The following is a 12,721-nucleotide window of genomic DNA, read 5'->3' as shown; positions in this document are numbered from 1 at the left end:
AATCATACATGAAGGTTGCAGCAGCAGTTCAGAATGCGATACAGTGCTACCGTGTCATCTATGACGAGAAAAAAAGAGCTATACTACCCAAACATCACTGGATCGTTTTTTTCAAGAGGGTAGACAGAACTGAATCCAGCAAGGAACCAGAACCTGTGCCATCAACGTCAGGCATGGGTGAAATTGCAACTTGCCCTCCTTCTCCTATTGCTGATGATCCTTCAGCTCTATCATCTCCCACCTCCTCTCCCTCCTCCAGTCAGTAACTCTCCTTGCCTGTTCACTTGATGCCAGCCCCTGTATGCCAGCTGTTGTATTGTACTACTGTATTTGTCAAGGTACTGTACTGTAATATTAAACATGTTTCTTTATTTTGTTTGTTTTTTATGTATTATTTGTGTGAAAAGTATTATAAACCTATTACAGTACAGTACTATGTAGCCGATTGTGTTAGTCTGGTACCTAGGCTAATTTTGTTGGACTTAGGAACATACTGGACTTACGAACACGCTCTCAGAACGGAGTTCATTCGTATGTGGGGGATCTACTGTAGTTGGCTTGATTTCACTGAACTGGTATAACAAACCACAGTTGTACCAATTACTAATAAAAAGGACATGTTTTTCTTACAAATATTGATTATATTTGAGTAAAAGGTGACCACTATTTCTACCGAGAGGCTTAGGGCCCCAAATACACAAAGCATGTTGAGACTCAAAAGCTTCAAAAAGAGAATTGTTCTATACAAACTTAGTTCTTAGTTCTAGTTCTTCAACTTAGCATCTTCAGTTTAAGATGTCTGAATATAAATTGTAAGTTTGGACTTTTATAAGTGTTAAGTTTAGCCCACAAAGAATCAACCAATAAACGGGGCAAAAAAAGAACTGCAATGGTAAACTAATACTGAAGTAGCTAGTGCTCCAATTATATCAAAGATTTAAATTAAACCAATTTTAGAAGAATTAGTCAACAACTCTGAACAAGACAATTCACCCACATGAAGGGGGAAAAAACATCTAAGAATAGCTTGTGACTCAGCCTGCATTGCTGTAAGGGGAGGGCTGGGGGTGCTGGCTATTTGGTCTATTCTCTTCTGTCTCATATCAGGACTAAATATTAAAGCAAAACTATTTACTTGACTGAGAAGTACAGAGGGAAAAAATTCAGGTAGATTCTTCACCTTCAAGTAAAATATCACCTCTCTGAAATAAAGATAACTTTCTAAGTTTTGAAGCCATGCAAGAAAACAAAGGAAATAGTAAAGATTCATTTATATAAGTATTTTAAACTTCTGTTGAAAACAAAATTAAAAGATATACAATTGGAAAAAAATCCCAACAAATATGACAGCCATTATTTTTAATATACAGAGAACTACTAAAATAATGAAAACAAATAAATAGACAATTTTCCAAAGAGGAAATAAAACTGGCTAATAAATGTCAACATCACTAATAATCAAGAAAATACAAATGAAGTTCTCTTTTGTTTCTCCTTATAAACTTATTAAAAAAAACACAACAATAGACACTAGACAGTAGTCAGGGCTAGCAAACGTGAGAAGAGATGAGTACTACAGACATACTCATGGGGGTGCAAACTGCTAGAGCTCTTCAGAAGGCAGTGTGAAAATATACAGCAAGAATCCTAACAACGTTCTTATCCTGTAAGTCAATAATTTCACTTCTGGAAATCTGTCATAAGCAAATAATAATAAATGTGGGAAAGACTTTACTTACAATGATATTCACTGCAGTAATTATTAGTTACTACACAAAAAAATTGGAAATAATATGAGCATCCAATAATGGGAGGACACACTGAGCCAAGTATTATGGTGCCACTTAAATTCATAATGATATGTAAATTATATCTCAATAACCTACTTTTTAATAAACAATTTCAGCTAGACCATATAATAACCTGGAAACTGGTTATACTCTTATAAGTTATGATATACTATAAATGTGTATTTATCATTATTAAAAATAACAGCGGCTAACAATCACTGAATACTTACCAAATACCAGGCCTGACACTCAGGTCTTTACTTGTTGTCAGTGTTATCTCATTATCATTGATATCCTCATTATCAGGGCCATCCTAGAAGTCTGAGGCCCAGGACCACTCACCCACTGTGAGGCTAGCCCAAGATAATCACACTTTAAAGGAGGTCTCAGTGTAAACATTTTCATAGGCCCCTTGAGAATATTAAAAAAAAATAGTTTGAAGTTAAATTTTAATTATTTCAGAAAAGAAAGGTACAGTACCCCTGACTCACCCCCCTCCCTGCAACCACAGCCCAGAGTAGCCCCAGCTGACCTAACCAAAAGACAGGTCTGATTATTATTGTTACATTTATTGAAAAGTCATTATGAGATGGTCACACTAAACATACATTATCTCTTCATCCTCATAACAACTCTAGGGATAAATATTATTAGGAAATCTCCACCTTTTAAAGAAAAGAAAACTGAGGTTTAGTGAGACTGTTACACTCACAAAGCTAATGAAAGGCTAAGTTGGAACTAAAACCCCAGACAGCACAAGCCATGTTCCTAACTACAGTGTTGTATTGTAAAACATGTACAAAAATATATATGCAAAAACAAAGAGAAAAGAGAGGGTGGATGGGAGACACCAAAATATGGTTGTCATTGGTTGTTGGACTTGGAATAACTTTTTTCTCCTACTTTTTCTGCCTCTATTTTACAAAGTTTCTTCAATCAGCATGCATTATTTTCATAATGAAAAAAAGTTTCAGTTACATTATGAGACATAAAGAGGAAAGGAATTTGAAAAAATATCAAATTAAATGACAAATAAATTACATTGTTAATATATAAAGTGCTCATTTGTTATTCTTCTAGATCAGCGGTCAGTATACCTCAAGATTAGGCTAGTGGAACAAGAGAATGTCCCTTAGTCTCTTATCAAAGCTAGAAGAACAGAAACGTAATGAACCCTGGAGAAAAAAGGAGTTGAGATCTTATCCAGTGTGCTGACAGCCAGGGAAAGGTGTGCAGGAACCCAAGTCTCCACGGACAAAAGCTGCATGGTTCCTTCTCTTCCCAAGCCCAAGGCTTCTACTTCCGGCAAAGGCTGCCAGTGGGCCTACCCCACCAAGTCACCAAACTTCCCTGGGCATTTCAAGATCTTACCAAGTTTACACCAGGACCCTCCAACTTCCCCTGTCCCCTCACACTGAAAAAAGGGGGAAGTCAGAAGAGAAACTGAACACTGTTTCATAGCAGAAGAAATCTAGAAGGAAGATTTAACTATTCTGAACACTAGACCAGGTATGCTGGGTGAAAGAATAACTTATTTCATCAGGCTTTCCCAGAGGCAAGGTTGATAATCCTCAAAATCACTCTAAATAACTTGCGGTTTCCTGAATGGGGAATTTCCACATCTGTTTTCACTCGGTTTTAGTCTCTGGGCCCTCCCTCTCTCCCTCTTTCCCCACGGGCCTTCAAAGCGCAGTTCCAAGGTTACTTCCTCAACGTAAGTTTCTCTATTTTACATATTGGGAAGGTTGATTTCCTTCTTGATATCACCAACATCATCATGAGCACCTTTAATTCAAATCAACAAATCTTTACGGAGTCATCAGAGGTATAGCACCTGTATAAGATGTGTAAGCACAGGGAATACACAAGAGGAATAAGACCAAAACTGAGTATTGCAATGTTAGTGCTATAGGTATAAAGAAAAGAGAGAAGATGGGCACCTAACTTTGCCTTAAGACTAGAAAGTTGTTAGATGAGTAATCCCAGAGGAAATGAATCCTAAACTGAGTAATGAAGAACTAAACAATAGGTATCACGCAGTAGGTAGGAAAACAGATTTTTAGGAATTGGGAACAGAAATGGTCAAGGACACAGAAGAAAAAACTGTCTGAAAATTTAAAACATAATGTCAGAGGACTTTGTAAATGGAGCTAATAATAGCACCTACATCACAGGGGTGTTGTAAAAATTAAATGAGTTAATAAATATAATGAATTAGAATAGTGCTACACATGGGGATTACTACATAAATGTTAGCTATTATCATTATCATTGATAAGAATCAATTTACAAAACTAAGAAACAAACTTGGAAAAAAATTTACACCTATAAGCAAGAGTTAATATTCTTAATATATAAAGAATTCTTAGAAATAACCAAGAGATGAACATGCCAATGAAGTGAGAAAAAGACAAATATTTCTCAAAGAAAAAAAAATTTAAGTATAATATTATTAATATTCAGAGAAAGAAAAATTAAAACAAGGGTTTTTATCAAATTATTAGATTAAAGAAAAAAAAGCCAGTGTTTCTGAGGATGTGGGGAATAGGACTGATTACATCTGGTAAGAGAACACTTTGGTACTGACAAGTTTTTCTAGAAGACAACTTGGCAATACATTTACATGGGCCTTAGAAAGTGTCCATACCTTTTGATCCAATACCACTGCAACTACTAGAAATTTATTCTAAGGAAATAATCATAGACGTAAACAGATATGGTTACAAGGATGTTAACTGTGGCACAATTTAAAATAACAACAACAAAAAAACTATAAACTACCTTAATGTTAGAGAACCAATATGAGACAATGATATGAGCACAGTATATAGAGTCAGACTAAGTTCATAACCTATGGCTGCCACTTATTGGCTATGGGATCTTGGGAAAATTACTAAACCGGTCCTTGCTCAATTTTCTCAGCTGTAAAATAAATAATAAAAGAACAGCTCTTATAGAGAGTCTAAAGACTAAATGAGCAAAAATATGTAAAGTGTCTCAAAAGTATTGATAACCAGGATACAGTAAATGCACAATATATACTAGACGTTATTAACGTACCGTAGTAGCAAGCCAATAAAAATTATATTGTAGATAAATATATAATAAAGTAGAACCATGGCTTTTGATAAATGCTAGTAAGCTAAAAAGCAGATTATATAAGCAGAGTATATAATTCCATTTTTCCCAAAGAAAAATTTCTAGAAGGAGATCTACTAAAATATTAACACTGAACATTTCTCCAGGTAATATGAATTAGGGACTATTATTTTCTTCTTTCAACTTCCCTGTAGCTTTCCAGTTTTACACAAGGAACATGATATTACTCATCACAATAAAAATGGTACAAACAAAAAGTCTATAGAATTTTAAAACAAGCACAACATAGCACTTTTAGAAAAAACCAAATTAAGGTATCTATTCTAAACTATTTGATAAATCTCTGCTCTAGGCTCATGTTGTGCCTGAGGTTTTTTGTTTTTTGTTTTCTGGCTTAAGTTACTAGAAAATAGAAATATTAAGAGATCTGCTGGGTCCAAACCAAACAGTAAATGATAAACATTTCTGTTAAATACAATGACCTGAAATACTATTAAATTTACTCATAAAATGTGTACAATAATCCTTCCCCAATCTTGAATTCCTTAATAATTTTGAATGAGGCCAATTTACTTCTCTCGATTTACCCTCACCCACCTACCCACACATTCCCTAGCCTCATTTCCTACCTTACTTTTCTCCATGGCACTTAACAAATTCTAACTCCTAGACATTTTGTCTCTGCTTCCCCCCCCCCCCCTTTTTTTTTTTTTTTTGCGGTACGCGGGCCTCTCTCTGTTGTGGCTTCTCCCGTTGCGGAGCACAGGCTCCAGACGCACAGGCTCAGCTGCTATGGCTCACAGGCCCAGCCGCTCCGTGGCATGTGGGATCTTCCCAGACCGGGGCACGAACCTGTGTCCCCTGCATCGGCAGGCGGACTCTCAACCACTGCGCCACCAGGGAAGCCCTGCTCCCCCTTCTTGAATACAAGTAGCACAAGGGCCAAGGTTTTTGTGTATTTTTTTCACTGTTTATATTCTCAGTGGTTGGGCCAGTTCCTGGCATGTAAACACTCATTATTTGCTAAAAGAATTAATTCAATACCAAGAATTACAAGTGATTTCTATTGGGTCTAACTTTTTAAAGAGGAAAGACAGTGTTTGAGAAAAAAGAAAAGAAAGTTAAAGCAGGTGGCAGGAAAGGTGGGAAGAGGGGCTTTTTTTTCATTGAAGCCCCTGGAAAGACAAAGATGGGGTAAAGTCAACTTAATGAGGAAAGCAATAGCAAAGATGGATTTAAGAGAGAACTGCTGCATGTACTTTTTCAAAATGGGATTACCACCAGGTTATGAAGACTATAAAACCCAGGTATTGGAAAGTAGTGTTCAGAAAGTTTTGGGTTATCTGTCTCTAACCTAAATGGCTCTTTCCATCTCCATCATCCAAGTGACTTAGCTTTCTAGGATCCAGTGGAACCCCAGATCCTGGAGGTAGGAGCTAGTATGCTGGAAGAAGGCGGCAAAAACTCCAATCAGAATCATGGAATGAAGACCAGACACCAGAAGAAAGGAGAGGTGGTGAGGGAAAGCCTTCCAATACAGGTTGTCTAAGCATTTCACTGGAACTTTAGCAGAGAGAAAGCCTAAAATGTTTCTCGTGAGGTGAACAGAGTAAGGGAAATTAAATCTCAAGTCTTAAGCATGACTTCTCCTCCACAATTCCGGTTTTTAGGGCTTACCACAAAGTCAGAGAATGAATGCTACACAAGTGTTCCCAGCCTGCATCATTCTCAGCAAACTTCATTAATCCTGAAGTTCTCACTTATATTCACCAAAAAGTATCTCATACTTACTAAAATTAAAGTCACCTAATGTTACATAAATTGAGAAACTATTAACTTGACCTACTTAATTCTTATATTTAAGCAGTCATTCTTTTTTTTTTTTTAACATCTTTATTGGGGTATAATTGCTTTACAATGGTGTGTTAGTTTCTGCTTTATAAAAAGCAGTCATTCTTAAGTGTGAAGGAGGAGGGGTGAGGGGGTGAAGAAAGTGTCCAAATACATATTTTAAGCAAAAATAAAATGATAAAGCAACAGTTATCAGTGTCCTCCTAACTGTCGGAGCAAACCCTGCTGGGTCCTTATCTGTGTGGGCTCTGCAGTTTCACACTGCCACCGTCCTTGATCATTCATTCCCATTACCAACCTCACACTAGCCAAGCACTCCTCACACTGAAAAGTAGAAGCTATTTAAGCATATGGATTCAAAAACTTGGAAGTAATAATCCAAAGCTGTTGTTTCTTTTGCAGATATACAACATTTTCTTTCAGGCTATGTTTCCCCATCTCCCCACCGCCCCAAATTAAGGGGACTAAAAGGGCAGATTCTTTGTTGGGAGATGGGATTGTAGCTAAATTCTACTCTATTTTCCAGCCTTCTTTTAGGAATGGTAAGATTAAAAATTAAGGGCTAGGGCTTCCCTGGTGGCGCAATGGTTGAGAGTCTGCCTGCCGATGCAGGGGACACGGGTTCGTGCCCTGGTCCAGGAAGATCCCACATGCCGCGGAGCGGCTGGGCCCGTGAGCCATGGCCGCTGAGCCTGCGCGTCCGGAGCCTGTGCTCCGCAACGGGAGAGGCCACAACAGTAAGAGGCCCGCGTACTGCAAAAAAAAAAAAAAAAAAAAATTAAGTGCTAATCATCATCAAAAAATCTACAAACAATAAATGCTGGTGAGGGTGTGGAGAAAAGGGAACCATCTTGCACTGTTGGTGGGAATGTAAATTGATACAGCCACTATGGAGAACAGTATGGAGATTCCTTAAAAGACTAAAAATAGAACTACCATACGACCCAGGAATCCCACTACTGGGCATATACCCTGAGAAAACCATAATTCAAAAAGAGTCATGTACCACAATGTTCACTGCAGCTCTATTTACAATAGCCAGGACATGGAAGCAACCTAAGTGTCTATCCACAGATGAATGGATAAAGATGTGGCACATATACACAATGGAATATTACTCAGCCATAAAAAGAAATGAAATTGAGCTATTTGTAATGAGGTGGATGGACCTAAAGTCTGTCATACAGAGTGAAGTCAGTCAGAAAGAGAAAAATAAATACCCTATGCTAACACAAATATATGGAATCTAAAAAAAACAAACAAAAAAATGGTTCTGAAGAACCTAGGGGCAGAACAGGAATAAAGATGCAGACATAGAGAATGGACCTGAGGACACGGGGAAGGGTAAGCTAGGACAAAGTGAGAGAGTGGCATGGACATATACACACTATATACACTACCAAATGTAAAACAGATAGCTAGTGGGAAGCAGCCACATAGCACAGGGAGATCAGCTCAGTGCTTTGTGACCACCTAGGGGGTTAGGATAGGGAGGGTGGGAGGGAGACGCAAGAGGGAGGAGATATGGGGATATATGTATATGTATAGCTGATTCACTTTGTTATAAAGCAGAAACTAACACACCATTGTAAAGCAATTATACTCCAATAAAGATGTTAAAAAAAAATTAAGGCCTAAAAGGCTAATTTCTTTTCCAGTTACTAGGTTAAAAAAATTTTTTTAATAAATAAAAAATAAAAAGGAGACTAAGTTTAGCTTTGAAATTTCTCGACATAAGTTGGAATAATAACAGGTAACATTTATTAAGCACTTATACTGAGCAGAAGTCACTGTGCTAAGCACTTTCTATTATATACAACAGCACTATGAGTTGGTAATGTTACTTCCCCCATTTTACAGATAAGGAAACAGAAGCTTAGAAAATTAAAATAAGTTCCTCAAGGTTGCTATTTAGTGTTGGAGCTGGGAGCAGGAGGCTTAACTTGAAAGCCTGTACTCTTATCTACCACAGTTAAGATAAAAATAAATAAAATTTTCATTGAAACACATAACATGAATACGTATTAGTGAAGAAAAGGATCTAGAAAACATGAAACTGTTGCTTAAGTAAAACAAGTTAAATGTCTGCCATCTGGTATTAGATCCCTAAATGTCTACCATAATCACTGCTAAACAGCTTCACAAATAAATAAATCATTCAGTGTCCTGATATAGCTGTGAAATTAATTTTTAAGTGAATCTCTCAAAATAATACATTTGCAAATGAAATATGCTGCCCTCTTAGAGTTGTAAAAATACATTATCTCTTGATGTATTCATTGCCCTACTTCTATTTCTGCTCAGTTTCCTCCCCCCTCCCCCACTTCCTCTCTGCCTTCAGATCCTTTAAGGCCCGCTCAGTTCCTCCTTCTCAGCAATACCTATATGCACACTCTTACTCAATAGGACTCTAACATTAGTCGCTGTGCTCTGTAGTTAAAGGATGACAAAAAGTCAGGAATTAACTCAAGTAAAAGATACAGCGTTTCTGATGCATCTTCATCCTTAGAACTATTATTTTACAGAACTAATCCTAAACATGATTTTTCTACTTCATACTTGGAATCCACCTTTAACAATTAACACACAAAAAAATCTGCCTTTTTTAAGCTTTTCTTCATAAATAGTTATTCCATACATTTTTCCATAAATAAGGTATTGAAAAGATCAGAATATAAAAAAGAAAAACAAGAAAATGCACTGTTGTAATAAAATACCCCATTTTGAGAAATGTAATTAGTTTATTTTGAATCATTCCTGGAACTTGTTAATATAAATGCTTTACAAGTAAATATAGTATATAAAAGTGCTAGTTACTTATCGATGGAATAATATGTACTTTCATTCATCTACTCAACAAATATTTATTGAATGCCCAAATAACCTTTTGTTTTTAATTTCTGAACCAAGATGAGTGTACCAGATAAGGGAACAGGTGCTGAAGTTAGAAGGATCCTGGTTTGCAACCTGGCTCCTGTACTTACTAGCTCAGTGACCTAGAGCAGCTCAGTTAACCTAGAGTAGTCAGTTAACCTTCAGGTTAACATTTCATTTATCTATTTGATGGGAGGGAAAGAACTACTCATAGGGTCTTTGTGAGCTTCAAATGATTATATAGCACAGCACAGGGCCTGGCAGGCAGTAAGTGCTCAGTAAATGACAAGAATGGTAAATACATTTTAATACCGAGGAAAGTAGCTGAAAAGGGAGATGGCCAATAACGGTCTTTTTGTCTTACTAGAAAGAAATTTGTGAAACTGTATTAAAGATACAATAAAATAAAAATCTTAGGGTTATGTAAGAAAATTTCCACTTTAAAAAAGAGATATGATAAGTATATAGAGTGAAAAAACTAAAAAATAAAGATAAGGAAGAAAGAAAGAAATGGGTAAAGAAGATCTTGAAAGCTGCTGCGTTTGGGTGACGGATGTATAGAGGTTCCTTTTACTATTCTGATTCTGTGAAAATACAAAAATTTTTTAAACCATAATTCCAATCCCAGCACATGCCTAACACATTTCCTCATATTCAGGAGAGATCAGGATTTTATCCTTGAGATGTGCTGAACTAACAATAGTACCTCCCTGCTCAATAATTCAGTACAGGTCAAGTTTTCTCAGACAATTCTACATTTCGTTATAAAGGTAAACAAAAGGAACAATTACATGCATTAAAGTATAAAATGCAACCTTTTCTGAGGCTCATTAACACTACACTAAAACAGCAGCCACGCACATTTTTTCCATGTCCTCTAAAAAAAACACAAAATTCTGTTTGTCCTTAAACGAAGCTTTTAAAAACAACTTGCACCTTACATACTTTTGAAATAATAAAGGATATATGTCAATCATATCTCAGAAAGCTGGGGGGAATAAAGAAATTACAAGAAAATCGTAGGCACAGCCACAGAAACTTAGCACATCAGAACTGCTACTATCTTTAAATTTTGAGGGACGTCATTATTAATTTATGTAAAGGTTCTACTTTATGTTTCTAGATTGCGTTTAGGTTTTACCACTGATTAACAACATAGCAAACAAGCACAGGGAGAGAGGCAATTAATTTTCTTAAGAGGCTTAAGAGGCTTTAACCTACAGAGTCTAGGCTACCTAAATTAAGCAGACTGGGACAACATAAAATTTCAAGGCACACCTTGCCTATTTCTGGTTAAGCAAGTAAACACTAGTAAAAACAAACTAGAGCATTTAGTAAAGCAAACATTTTTGTGTTAACCTTAATTCCTATCACAAAGCGGTTGGCTCCATCAAAAATACTCCTAATTCCTAAACAATACAAGTTTCAAATGAAGCATACTTGCCCTCAGCAATCATTCGACGATAAAGCACAGGATTAATAAATCCCAATACAGCATCTTTCTACAAAATGCAAAGCCATCTGCAGTTTCAGCCTCGGTTTACCCATTCACCATGCATATGCAGGCGTCTTTTAAAAAAAATTATAAAAGCAATAAACTTTACTCTGGTCCAAGAGATTACATCTCTCCGTGCTTCCTGTACACCCTGGGAAGTCAATAACACTAAAGTCAAACTGTAACATTTCCCAACTTTGGTTTAAGGTGAGCGGTGGACGCCGAGCATCCGCCCACTGGCCTCTCGTGACTCGGGCTACTTTGACGCACCAGGATGCGGCTCACCTGACATTCCGCACCAACCCTTACCAGGAAGGAAAACCAACTCCGTGAAAATAAAATGGGGCTCCGAGGAAGCATGCGGGTGCCCCTCAGGGCTGTCTCTCTTCTGCCCGCACCCCGAAAGCGAGGGGGCCACGCCGCCCTCGGCCCGCCGCGGCGTCCGCACCTGCCAGAAGAGGCCGCGGCCAGGGGCCGGAGCTCGGCCGTGGAGAAGAGGTAGCCCGGCCCCGGCCCCTCGTCGTCCGCCCTGGCCCCGCCGCGGGGGCAGGAACCCGGCGCCAGAGGTTTCCGCCCGGCGCCGCCAAGCCCGCCAGGGGCCTAGCTCGGGGGCCGCCCGGGCTCCCGAGGGCCCGTCCGTGTCGTGCGGGGCGCCCAGCCCGGCCCGCGAGCCTCCCCGCGGCTGACGCGGCGGCGTCCGCACCTGCCCCGCGCCCTGCGGAGGCCCGGCAGCAGCTTCACCCACCTGGCGCGCCACCGCGCCTCCCGCACGTCACAGCGCGGCCCCGCGCCCCTCGGCACCAGCGGCGCGGGCGCGGGCGCGGGCGGACGCCGGGAGACCCTGCCCAGCAGCCGCCGCCGCCGCGGCCGCTTCGTAGTCAGGCTGCCGCCAACGAACCTGTTGCGCAGCCTGTCACGGCCGCTCGGGCTCCGCGGCGCCGCCTCAGCCCCACAACAACATGGCGGCCGCGGCCTCCGCAGGAAGCCGGGGGGCGGGGTGGGAGGCGACGGTCCGGGCGGCTGACTGCCTGCCCGCTGCCGGGCACCGACTCCCCCACCCTCGGGAACCCGAAATTGGCCCGGGCGCGGCTCCTCACCCCCAGAGCCCCAGGGCAGCGGACCCCGCGGGCCTGGTCCTAGTGCTCCGCTCTCCCCTCGGGGAAGCCCCGAAGCCCGGACGCGGCAGTCCTTCCTGGAGGGGCGCCTACCTACCTGGCTCCTCCTCCGCGAGGTGACATGTTGAGGCTGGGTGGTGCTTTTCCCGCCACCGCAGACCCCACAGTTTTGGAAAAGGGCCAAACGGTGTATGGTGCGTGCCTGCTGCACCTCCCGTGGCGCTCTCCCTGGAGCCTTCTCACTCACTACAGTATCTTCGCCGACCTGGGAGCTCGATTCCCCTGGAATGGGGGGTGGGGCGGGAGGAGGTTGTTCCCACCCTTGCTCATGGGTGTGTTACAGGCCTTTCCCTCAGGTAGCGCAGAAGGACTCACTGTACCCAACGGTCGTCCATGCAGCGTTCCTCACCCTCCTCCATCACAAACAAAAAAAGCCAAGAGAGGGGCCTTCTAACCCTCATCCACGCGCAGAGCAACTGCCCCGTATACTCTGGCCG

At 40.4% G+C, this 12,721-nt stretch overlaps 1 protein-coding gene across 1 annotated transcript in view; it reads right to left on the bottom strand.

Annotated features, from left to right (window-relative positions):
- The window catches only part of ITSN2 (intersectin 2), a 160,345-nt gene extending 148,277 nt beyond the window's left edge, over positions 1-12,068 (bottom strand). Inside the window, exon 1 of the mRNA XM_065890742.1 lies at positions 11,855-12,068. The gene's annotated coding sequence lies outside the window, so the exon portion shown is untranslated. The remainder of the gene's footprint in view (positions 1-11,854) is intronic.
- Positions 12,069-12,721: the final 653 nt, after the last annotated feature.

The sequence above is a fragment of the Phocoena phocoena genome, chromosome 14 (assembly GCF_963924675.1).
Source record: "Phocoena phocoena chromosome 14, mPhoPho1.1, whole genome shotgun sequence".
Taxonomy (NCBI): Eukaryota; Metazoa; Chordata; class Mammalia; order Artiodactyla; family Phocoenidae; genus Phocoena; species Phocoena phocoena.
The sequence above is the reverse complement of the archived record's forward strand: the minus strand, read 5'-3'. Positions and strand labels throughout refer to the sequence as shown.